Below are 13,267 nucleotides of genomic sequence, written 5' to 3' on the forward strand. Positions count from 1 at the left end.
AGATATGAAGATGGAAAACGTTCCCGTGGGTAATATTTCCTGCCACTGCTAGTGGCGCTAATTTATATTAACTAATTAACTAATTAACTTGCATCTGGTAAGGATTATATCTCCAACCTGGCCTGGGAACGCCTTGGGATCCCCCAGCCAGAGCTAGTTAATGTGGCTCGGGAAAGGGAAGTTTGGGGTCCCCTGCTGGAGCTGCTCCACCCCGCGACCCGACACCGGATAAGCGGAAGAAGATGGATGGATGGATGTAATTAACTAATTTATATATATATATATATATATATACTGTATATATGTATGTATATATATATTTACCTGCTGGAGCTGCTCCCCCTGCGACCCAACACCGGATAAGCGGACGAAGATGGATGGATGGATATATATATATTTTATTGCAGCAATGGGATTGTAGACTGTTAACAAGACACACATAATCGCTGTCTCACTGTCTCTTCCAACAGCGATTCCAAATGTCCAATTCATCTCACAACAAATCCTGTTGTGTTGCATAGTTTGTCATGTGTTACACTATACCACCAGCTACTGTCTGCTGGTTCCAGAGGCTGGAGTTCTGGGTGATCCGATGACGTAGTGGCAATGTTCCCTCTGCTACTAGCTAAAACTTTCTTCCAGTCTGAAATCAGCAACCATTCAGTACTAATGGACAAATTTGACACGTTTTTATGAAATTCATGTCTAACAATTTTTAGTATTCCCTGTCGAGTTTCCAGACATTACGGCTTATGAATGCAATACTATGTAGGAAATGGCGGTGATCTTGTCCCTCATCCTCCTGCAGTTATCCTGGAAATGTACTTCCGTTGATCCAGACTAGAGCTACAGTATAGTGCTTGCTACTTTGATTGGAAAAGAGTTGACAACACTGCTCCGGAGTTTCCATATCTGTGCTCTGCTGTCTCTGTACAGACAACAGAGTATAATGCAGGAGTTCTAAACCAAATACTATACAACCAGACATGTTCCAGCAGGAATGTGATCCGAAATTGGGGAGAAATTAACAACATCAGCACCTCGGATTACAGCTTTCCCTGGCGTTAGCATGTAGCTACATGTAGCGAGCAGTGGATTGCAATGGAATATGGCAGCACTTTCTACCACCAAACATCACCGATAAAGGTTTCCTAACCAAAAGCTATACAAACGGGCATGTTCCAGCAGGAATGTGATCCGAAATTGGGAAGAAATTAACATATGCAACCAAGAACAGGTTTCTCTAACATTAGCATGTAGCTACATGTGGCAGGGTCAACCTGATCTCACAGAATTTCGTGAAGTGAACACAGCCCCTTAACTCAAAATCTGTGACAGTTTAATGGAATCGCCAAAAATTCCGTGATAGGCCCACGGAAGAATTCCGTGAAATTAACTCGGCCCCTTAAGTTAAGGAAAAGGTGGTGGCAGGACAAAGGGATGGTTGGGTTTAGGAAAACAATAACGGATGGTTGAGTTTAGGAAAACAATAACGGGACACGGGACAACAACAGGATGGTTGAGTTTAGGAAAAGAAGAAAGGGACGGTTGCAACAAGAAAGCGACAGGGTGAAAGTCCTGTGTTTGACCCATCCACCACCCCAGAAAGAAGCATACTCATGGAAGATAGTGCTCGTGACAGCATGAGATGTAACCATTAATGGCATTCTCTTCAGCTGAGCTGTAATGTTAGCTAGCTCAGGTGAGCTAGCAGTTTCTGTTAGCTATAAACTAGGGTGACCATATTTTGATTTCCAAAAAAGAGGACACTTGGCCCGGCCTCGAGACAAAAATTCAGACAGGCTTAATTAATGGTTAATGAACATGCTTTATTATGCCTCGATGGTGCAAAAATAACTTCTGTAATAAAATAAAATCTGTAACAACCTGTAACAAAATAATATCTCTCTTTTAAAATAAATAAATAATATGAAATAATGTTCTAAATATGACCTCTTCTGTGTTAGAAAATCCAGCTACAACAAAATATGTCTTAATACCTTTTCAATGTAATAAGATAAATAATAAAGACACTAAAACATATATGCCAGCTTTGCATACGGTGCACTCTGCCTCCCACTAGTCCGGTCCCTACCGGGACGGTACGTGGGACATTTTTTTTTTTTTGCAGTTCAACTGTTAAGCTGCACTAAGTCTTGTTTTATGGTTGTTATGGTTGCTCCACGCAGAGCTTTCGCCGTAGCCTGATGTTAATACTTATGCGCTGGTGTGTGTGTCGAGCCGGCATGTCTGTGTGTGTGGGGAGTGGGTGATAGAGCGAGGAAGAATTAAGGGAGAGTGACGGCGAGCGAGTACGACTCTAGAGTCATAGTAAGAGAAACAAAGTGTCTCCTCTGTGTTTTCTGACCACGGTGGGAAAACTTTAGCAGGAAACGCTGCAGCATTTTGTGTGTAATGCTGCTCCGCTGTCTGCTCTGGTCCCTGTGTATGTGCGCGTCGCAGAGCCACCCACAAAGCAGCCACTCGGGAATTACGCCACACAACAAAGTACCGTAGTACACTGTGCAAAGCGCCAGTCAATTTAAGTACACGCTTAATAGGCCCATGAAAAACAGTGAAAACCGGACATTTTCATGAATTTATAAAACCCCCCCGGACGCCCCGGACAGTAGGTAAAAAGTGGACATGTCCGGGCAAAAGAGGACGTTTGGTCATCCTATATAAACTAATCCCCATGAGCTACCAATGCAGTACGCTTCCTTCTGCGCCACCAACCATATCACTGCGCAGAAGGAAGCGTCCTTGTTCTCTACAGCCGATATCTCCAACACTGGGCAACTCACACCAAAACAACCTAGACTGATAAATAGCATTACAGATAATAGGGGGATATGCATACCTGCCAACACAATCCATTCTCACTCCCAACTCATAAAATACTGACGCTTGGTCAGTGGTTCTCAGCGTCGGATACCATCGCAAAAATCAACCTTTGGAACGCACCGGGAATGGCAACAGCTGTAAAATGACGTAGTTTTAAGAGTGACAACGGCAGCGAGTAGTATGAAAGACTGAAAATCTGCGTAAGAAAGCAGTTTGGGGTGGTGGATGTGTCAAACAACTTTTACCCAGGGTACATGTCCTGTTCGTGTCCTGTTCTTGTCCGTGTCACTGAAACGTACATGTTGTAACCCCACCCACCATCTTTTTCTAAGACTAGCTGTCCTGACCCAGAGCGCCAAAGTCACGGCAATAGTCCCGAGAGCCAGAGTCCAGAGCTTCTAAAAGAGTCCCGACCAAGCGTGTTTAAATATGACGCTAAAGGAGACTTTTTGCGTCAATAACAAACGCCAAAGGCACCTGACAAAGCAAAGCTTTTCGACGCGATTGGAGGGAGAATGTGTTGGCCAACAACAACCAACCCGATTTCTCAAGTCTCCCTACTTTTAACCCTTTATCCTGCCCAGCTCCCGATTGGTCATTTGTCCCACTAATCTCCCAATATCATAGTGATGACACAAATGGGTGTTTCATGGTTTCTGTGATATGTCCAGACTGTAGGATATGTTGTGGTACTACCTGGCAACCCAACCCAAACAACGTAACCCGACGTGCCGTGGTTTCAAGGCTCCTGTTTGAGTCAGAATCAACTGAACTGAAAATGAGTGAAACGGCTCCTAAAAAGAAGTGTGCTTCAAAATGCCTGTCCCCTTGGTGCGAGACCTTCCCGTTTGTAGCCGTTAGCCACGTCCGCAAACACAATGCGTTTGGCCGGGCATACTTTAGTGTAGAACACGGTGGGAAAAATGACATTAGCAAACATGCTAATTGTAGCATAACAGCATAACATAAACAGACTGTGGAGTCACAGAGGGGAACTGCTAACATTGGCCCATTCCATGTGAGAGGAATGTCAGAAGCTGATGAAGTCACAAAGGCAGAGGTAAAAATGGCCATTGTAGTCATGAAGAACAACATTTCTTTTTCATTTTGCGATGAGTTCGGTAAAAGTGTGTAGATATGTTTCCTTACTCTGCAATTGCTCGCAAATACACATCAGGGAGAACCAAGACTTGTACATTTGCATTTTTTGTACATTTTGGATTGCTTGGATTTAAGGCTCATTAAAAGTAATTTAGTGTACATCGTTGTATTTACTGTATTAATTTGTGGTGTAGGGGTATATGGGGGCGGAGACGTTGCGAGTAAGCCATTCTTACCAATCCCCTAGAAAATCTTCCTCTTTTTTACAGCCTAACTTTGGCAGGTATTAATGTGTATTTTTGATTTGGGGGTGAACTGTCCTTTTAAAACCATGGAGCATAAGCAGTTCTTACACTGGGCGAGGCTCATTTTACTGCAGGTTTTACAGACTGTCAGCACAACTCATCCAGTTCCAGGTTTTTAATAAGATGTCAATACTGGCAAATCAATATATTGGTCTAGGAGGAATGTTTGTGTGTGAAGCCCCTGAAAGCTTCACACTCAGTGGAGTAACAGATTATGTTTCCCTCCTCCTCCTCCTGCTCTCTATAAGGCTTGTTTTGTCTGCTGCCACGGGGAATGACCCTATTGTCTATATCTTTCCTCATTCAACAGGCAGCCAGAGGTTTCTACTCCTCTACATCTTTCTCTCTCTTTCTCTCCCTCTCTTTGTGCTGACACAATACTCTGCTAATGTGTTCTGCAGAGCTGAGTTGATTTTTCGCTCCCGGAGAAATGCCCTAAAGGAGCTCTGTGGCAAGTCCTTATAGACACAACACACACGATCCCTTACACTCTGCTGTCCATCTGGCAAGACAACACAGGGCACTGACACACACACACACACACACACACACACACACACACACACACACACACACACACACACACACACACAGACTCATATTGATGCCAGGACAGTGATGTGGTTAGTGAACGCTTTGTCACGCTGCATTGTCTGCTAGGGAAATCTTTGGCTGGCTCTCTATTCATGTGCCAGCTGACTCTGCCTTCATTCATTCTCTCTATTTGTTGGGGCTGTAAAGGAGTGGAGTGTGTTTAGAGGCCAATTATCCGGCCGGTGTGCCAGCTTGTGCCAGGCCAATAGGCCAGTGTTAAGAGAGAGAGATTGTGTGTGTGTGTGTGTGTGTGTGTGTGTGTGTGTGTGTGTGTGTGTGTGTAGTTCTATGCTTGTGAGAACTGGTCTGGTTTCCATGTTTTAAGCGCCCACGTTTGACAAAGCCTAATATGAGCGTGGGTTTAGGACAGCAATGCCCACATCCTAAATGGCAACTGTTAGGAATTAATTTAAAAGACGTAGTAAGTTATCATTTTCTTTTTCAAATATTCTGTTGTGTTGTTGTTCAAGCTACTCCTGCTGCATTGAAAAATCCTGATTCTATAATTGTGTAAAAAAAAAAGTTTGGCTTGAAGTTTACTTGAATCTCACACTGCACTGGAGACTTCAAGTGTCCAAATCACAGTTGTGTAAGTTGTGTATTACACCATGATTGGCTTCCAAACTAGTTGTGATGTCACAAAATTATCGTATACAAACACACTTGTTAAACAGAGAAGGAAGACGAGCACAGACTTCTTCAGCAGATGAATATAAAAACATTCTGACTCTACATCAATATATGAAAACGTGCCATTTTGTGTCCCTCAGAAGAAAAAAAAGCTCTGTAAATCTTAATAAACCACAAAACAAATAAAATAGTTTATAATTTAGTTTCCATAATATGTCTCAATATATCAGAATAAATTAATTTCTGTTTCTTTTGTTTTAAAAGGATTTTAATCACATTTTTGTGCAAAGCATCTTGCAGAAATGTTGAAAATGGCCTCTGCCTCAGTATGATTTTTCTACTTCTACTTGCTATCGAGGCCAAAAAAGTCAAACTATCATAAAAAAAATCTACTTGTATAAAGTCTTAAGTGTCAGGTCATTAGTCATGAATGGATTTTATTCTTAGAAAAAAAAACACAATTCTCGTCAAGCCTGTTACTTTTTATTAAAACACCCCTTTAAAGATAATGGACTGTTCCAAAAGTTGCATCAGTTCCAGTAAGTGACATCATCTGCCTTTCATGAAGTTGATGGTAGAAGACAAGTAAGTGTTCTCTTCTTTTAATGAATTTTCTTTGAGTTTATCTAATGTCTGAAAGACAGGACGCTCATTGTGTCAGTCCTGTTACCAGAAAAGCATATGTTAAAAAGTTATTTGTACATATTTAAAAATGTACATATATAACAACATTTAAGCCTCTCATTAAGGCACATAATGTGGTGTCATTACCTATAACTCATGGCTAGTAATGGCCGCCAATAACATTTTTCGTCAACCCTGTTACTGTCAACCCTGTTACTGTCAACCCTGTTACCATTCCAGGGTAACAGGGTTGACGAAAGTATGCTTTTGTGTGTCTTACCCATGTTTTATACCCAAGAAGGGTTCAATCAAGGGCAACTGGACTTGGTACTTCCATATTTGAAGATGCTTTGCCTCTCATCCAAGGGGTTTCTTCAGTTCTAAATGACTGATGGGGAGTGCCAGGTATTTAACCTATGCGGGGTTGTCAACCCTGAGCCAACCAAAATAACCAGCCAAATAACTATGACCTGGATGACTGAGAATTTTCACAGACGTACTTTTCTTACTAATAGTATTTACATAATATACATGTTTTTACAGTTTTCATCCCTAAAAATCATGTTTTTTTATTTATTCTACTGATAGGTAGGCTAAAATGTGTTGAGGTTACTGATCTCTACTGATACACACAAGTGCATTGGGTTTTATAAATGTGCTTTATAAACCAAAAGTCATTATTATTTTTATTACAAGAAGTCAATAAATTAACAAGGTTGCTGTTAAAGTGTTTTATGTATTTTTATTTGATTTGATTTTGTTAGGATGCCTCTTTCTGCAGCTGAGAAACAAAGTGATGCCCAATGCCCAAGTGAAGTGCATGCACTGTGTTGGCCCGAATAGATATTTCTGGCCAGCCCGTGAGGAATGCATCTGGTACATACTTGATGACATTTTAAGAATGATTCCTGCCCCTCTTAATGTGACAGCACGGCACGTAGAAATACGGAAAGACATCTGGTCAAAACTTGTTGGGTAGGCAGACAGGAATGTTACATTAAGTGATGATTAATGATCATTTATTCTGTTAAGGCCAAACATGTTCAACAGTTAGCTTTTCCTTTACCAAGTCCTTTTGCTCCGGTTCTGAGCGCCAGTACTTAAAACGTTGTTGTGGACGTAGTTGAGGACTAACGACTGTCTGCTGGGCGAGAATGGTTAACAAAAGTAATTGCTGCATCACCATTCACCTTCAGGATAGAAGCAAGAAAATGGCCACTCTGAAATGTCGATATGTATCTAATCTTTAAACTAAAATCTTAAAAAGATTTTTCACCAGTTTACTTCCTCCATGTTACAACACACTCACCAAATGCCTACATAATCATTATATGATCTGCATTTTGTTTTTTATACTTTTTTATAGTGGCCTTTAGTAAGTGATCGTTAGTGGCTTTTGCTTATTCTGTTAAGGCCAAACATGTTGAATTGGTCATTTAATTGCAATGTAATGTTAATGTTTTAATAAAACAATTGGTTTACATTTACATCCGTAGAATCATAATTTTTCATGATTTTTATGCTAAAATATCTCAATAGAGCTGTCTCCAAAATATGCTGATTAGTCATGTTGAATTAAAGGTTTATGAATGTCCAATTAAGACTCCATTACACCTATAACTGTAACTCAAACAAGCAGTATAACCAATACGGTAACTGTTGTCAACCCTGTTACTTTTATAATATTCTAATATCATTTAAAAAATAAAAATAAAAATGTAATCAACTAATTTTAAATGTTTAGTAAGAGAGGCTAATAATTCAATTCAATTTTATTTATAGTATCAAATCATAACAAGAGTTATCTCGAGACACTTATAGATAGAGTAGGTCTAGACCACACTCTAAAATTTACAAAGCCCCAACAATTCCAGCAATTACAGTAATTCCCTCAAGAGCAAGCAGTGCGACAGTGGCGAGGAAAAACTCCCTCTTGGGAAGAAACCTCGGACAGACCCAGGCTCTTGGTAGGCGGTGTCTGACGGGCCGGTTGGGGATATGATGAACAGTGGCGATAATAGTCAAATTAATAATGGAACAGTGACTTCAAATGGTAGTCGTAGTAGTTCATGTCATATCAGGGCGCTGCAGGGCGTTACAGGATGTAGCGTGGCCTAGCAGAGCATGGATGGACGTAGAAGGAAGCAGCAGGGTTCAGCAGGACGCAGCATGACATTGCAGGGCACCGCTGAGCTCAGCAGGGAGTGCAGCAGGACCACGACGACAGCTGCAACCAGGATCTTGGTGCCAACGTTCTCCAAGGAAATACTGTATGCTGGGGGGAAAAACATAAGGACTCCGGGGAATAAACTCCCCAGAAGCTAGGATTAGTAACAAGCATTTCTGGGACGGGATGCACACAAATGGTAATAGAAAGGGAGAGGAGAGAGCAACTCAGTGTGTCAAAGGAAGGAAGTCCCCCGGCAGTCTAGAACTGTTAACAGCGTAACTAAGAGAGACAGGTCATAATGAGAGGTAGCCTGTTCGGGCTTTGAACTCTCCCCTGCCGGATCGGGCTTTGCTGGCCTGCCTCCCTCTACTTTTGTTATATATTATTAATCCAACAATTATGAAGAGAAGCAGGTGGGCCAGTTAGGTGGACACTGCAACTCCTCACTCCCTAACTATAAGCTTTATCAAATAGGAGAGTTTTAAGTTCATTCTTGAATGAGGTGACAGTTTCTGCCCCCCGAACCCAGATTGGGAGCTGGTTCCATAGGAGGGGAGCTTGATAACTGTAGGCTCTGGCTCCCATTCTACTTTTAGAGACTCTAGGTACCACAAGTAACTCTGCATTCTGGGAGCGCAGTGCTCTAGTGGGACAATAAGGTATAAGGAGCTCTTCTAAATATGATGGTGCTTGACCATTTAGAGCTTTGTAGGTCAGGAGAAGGATTTTAAATTCAATCCTGGATTTTACAGGAAGCTAATGCAGAGAAGCTAATACAGGAGAAATATGATCTCTTTTCTTAGTTCTTGTGAGGACACGCGCTGCAGCATTCTGGATTAGCTGGAGAGTCTTAAGAGACTTATTTGAGCAACCTGACAGTAGGGAATTACAATAGTCCAACCTGGAAGTAATGAATGCATGGACTAGCTTTTCAGCATTGTTTTGAGACAGGATATTCCTAATTTTGGCAATGTTACGAAGATGAAAAAAGGCTGTTCTTGAGGTTTGTTTTAGATGGGCATTAAAGGATATATCCTGATCAAAAATAACCCCTAGATTTCTGACAGTAGTGCTGGAGGCCAGGGCAATACCATCCACAGTAGCTAAGTCTTTAGATAATGAGGTTCGGAGGTGTTTAGGGCCCAGCACAATAACTTCAGTTTTGTTAGAGTTTAACATCAGAAAATTGTAGGTCATCCAGGATTGTATATCTTTAATGCACGCTTGAAGTTTAGCTAACTGACTGGTTTCGTCTGGTTTGATTGACAAGTATAATTGGGTGTCATCCGCATAACAGTGAAAGTTAATTGAGTGTTTCCTAATAATATTACCAAGAGGGAGCATATATAAGGAGAACAGAATTGGTCCAAGCACTGAGCCTTGTGGAACGGCATGGCTAACTTTAGCGTACTTGGAGGATTAATCATTAACATTAACAAATTGAGATCGATCAGAGAAATAGGACTTAAACCAGTTTAGAGCGATTCCTTTAATGCCAACTAAATGTTCCAATCTCCAATCTGTAACAGGATTGTATGGTCAATAGTGTCGAATGCAGCACTAAGATCTAGTAAAACAAGAATGGAGACAAGTCCTTTGTCTGCAGCAGTTAGAAGGTCGTTAGTAATATTCACCAGTGCCGTCTCTAATTCTTTCTAAATCCTGATTGAAAGTCATCAAATAAACTATTGCTATGTAGAAAATCACATAGTTGGTTAGCGACTACCTTCTCAAGGATCTTGGAGAGAAATGGAAGATTAGATATATGTCTATAGTTTGCTAAGACCTCAGGATCGAGGGTGGGTTTTTTCAGAAGAGGTTTTATCACAGCTATTTCAAATAAATAATCCATTAAATAATCCACTCAAAGTTGAATTGAGGTGTTTTATTTTTGTTTCCATAAATTTCAGAAGATGCTGGGAGAGTGTCATTTGGAAATAAACGTATTCATCCACTAAAAAAAAATAAAACTTTCAATATTCTCAATTCACAAACACTTTTAATGTAAAAAGGGGGGACGGGTTATCTTTCACAGTATATCAGTTTTGTTCTATGTATTTAAAGACCTTGAGTGGAGTCCTGCATGGGGCGCCAGTGGGGGACTCCATTGTTCTGCTGGGGGACTTCAACGCACACGTGGGCAATGATGGAGACACCTGGAGAGGCGTGATTGGGAGGAACGGCCTCCCTGATCTAAACCAGAGTGGTTGTTTGTTGTTGGACTTCTGTGCTAGTCATGGATTGTCTATAACGAACACCATGTTCGAACATAGGGATGCTCATAAGTGTACCTGGTACCATATCACCCTAGGCCGAAGGTCAATGATCGATTTTATAATCGTTTCATCTGATCTGAGGCCGTATGTTTTGGACACTCGGGTGAAGAGAGGGGCAGAGCTGTCAACCGATCACCATCTGGTGGTGAGTTGGGTCAGGGGGTGGGGGAAGACTCTGGACAGACCTGGTAAGCCCAAACGTGTAGTGCGGGTAAATTGGGAACGTCTGGAGGAGGCCCCTGTCCAACGGACTTTCAACTCGCACCTCCGGGTGGTGCTTTTCGTGCATCCCTGTGGAGGCTGGGGGCATTGAACCAGAGTGGACAATGTTCAAAGTTTCCATTGCTGAAGCTGCGCGGCGAGGCGTGGTCTTAGGGTCTTAGGTGCCTCAAGGGCGGTAACCCACGAACACCGTGGTGGACACCGGTGGTCAGGGAAGCCGTCCGACTGAAGAAGGAGTCTTTCCGGGATATGTTATCCCAGAGGACTCGGAGGCAGTTACGGGGCCGAAGGGCCCGAAGGGCTGCAGCCTCTGCCGTGAAAGAGGCAAAGCAGCGGGTGTGGGAGAAGTTTGGAGAAGACATGGAGAAGGACTTTCAGTCGGCACCAAAGTGCTTCTGGAAAACTGTTCGCCACCTCAGGAGGGGGAAGCGGGGAACCATCCAAGCTGTGTACAGTAAGGATGGGACACTGTTGACCTCAACTGAGGAGGTAATAGGGCGGTGGAAGGAGCATTTTGAGGAACTCCTGAATCCGACTAAACCCCTCTATGTTAGAGGCAGAGCTGGAGGATGGACGGGGGATTGGCGTCCGATTTCCGGGAGTCACTGATGTAGTCAAACAACTCCACAGTGGCAAAGCCCCGGGGATTGATGAGATCCGTCCAGAAATGCTCAAGGCTCTGGGTGTGGAGGGGCTGTCCTGGTTGACACGTCTCTTCAACATTGCGTGGAAGTCTGGAACAGTGCCAAAGGAGTGGCAGACTGGGGTGGTGGTTCCCCTTTTTAAAAAGGGGGACCAGAGGGTGTGTGCCAATTACAGGGGTATCACACTTCTCAGCCTCCCTGGTAAAGTCTACTCCAAGGTGCTGGAAAGGAGGGTTCCGCCGATAGTCGAACCTCAGGTTGAGGAGGAACAATGCGGATTCCGTCCTGGTCGTGGAACAACGGACCAGCTCTTCACTCTGCAAGGATCCTGGGACGGGGCCTGGGAGTATGCCCAACCGGTCTACATGTGTTTTGTGGATTTGGAGAAGGCGTATGACCGGGTCCCCCGGAGATACTGTGGGAGGTGCTGGCGGAGTATGGGGTGAGGGGTCTCTACTCAGGGCCATCCAATCTCTTGTACGACCAAAGTGAGAGCTGTGTCCGGGTTCTCGGAGTAAGTCGTACCTTCGTTTCAGGTGAGGGTTGGCCTCCGCCAGGGCGCGCGCTTTGTCACCAATCCTGTTTGTAATATTTATGGACAGGATATCGAGGCGTAGTCGGGGTGGGGAGGGGTTGCAGTTCGGTGGGCTGGGGATCTCATCGCTGCTTTTTGCAGATGATGTGGTCCTGATGGCATCATCGGCCTGCGACCTTCAGCACTCACTGGATCGGTTCGCAGCCGAGTGTGAAGCGGTTGGGATGAGGATCAGCACCTCTAAATCGGAGGCCATGGTTCTCAGCAGGAAACCGATGGAGTGCCTACTCCAGGTAGGGAATGAGTCCTTACCCCAAGTGAAGGAGTTCAAGTACCTTGGGGTTTTGTTCGCGAGTGAGGGGACAATGGAGCGGGAGATTGGTCGGAGAATCGGGCTAGCCGGGTGCGGTATTACATTCCATCTATCGCACCGTTGTGGACGAAAGAGAGAACCCAGAAGGCAAAGCTCTCGATCTACCGGTCAGTTTTCGTTCCTACCCTCACCTATGGTCATGAAGGCTGGGTCATGACCGAAAGAACGAGATCCAGGGTGCAAGCGGCCGAAATGGGTTTCCTCAGGAGGGTGGCTGGCGTCTCCCTTAGAGACAGGGTGAGAAGCTCAGTCATCCGTGAGGAGCTCGAGTAGAGCCGCTGCTCCTTGCGTCCGAAAAGGGCCAGTTGAGGTGGTTCGGGCATCTGGTGAGGATGCCCCCTGGGCGCCTCCCTAGGGAGGTGTTCCAGGCACGTCCAGCTGGGAGGAGGCCTCGGGGAAGACCCAGGACTAGGTGGAGGGATTATATCTCCAACCTGGCCTGGGAACGCCTCGGGATCCCCCAGTCGGAGCTGGTTAATGTTGCTCGGGAAAGGGAAGTTTGGGGTCCCCTGCTGGAGCTGCTCCCCCCGCGACCCGACACCGGATAAGCGGACGAAGATGGATGGATGGATGGATGGATGGATGGATGGATGGTATTTAAAACCTTTTCAAAAAGTTAATGTCGGTAACAGGGTTGACCAAACACACACATTTACGTTGGTTATATGAAAAAAAATTAAAATGAGATAGCCTGAGATGGCACGGCACATTTTCCTGAGAGGTAAGGATCTACTTCATCCAAAAAGGGGCTTAAAGATTTTCAAAACAGTACTTTGAAAATCAAACATTAAAAGTGGGAAATGGCACGTTTTCGTATAATGACTCTCAGTGAAACTAAATCATCCAAGTGAAGGAACAAGAAGAAAAACACATTTGAGTGCAAGGGGACATTAAGGTTAGGGGACCTTCGTCGTCATAGTTATAATAATAATCCCATGGTTAAGCTTCG

This window comes from Perca fluviatilis, chromosome 3, assembly GCF_010015445.1.
Source record: "Perca fluviatilis chromosome 3, GENO_Pfluv_1.0, whole genome shotgun sequence".
Taxonomy (NCBI): Eukaryota; Metazoa; Chordata; class Actinopteri; order Perciformes; family Percidae; genus Perca; species Perca fluviatilis.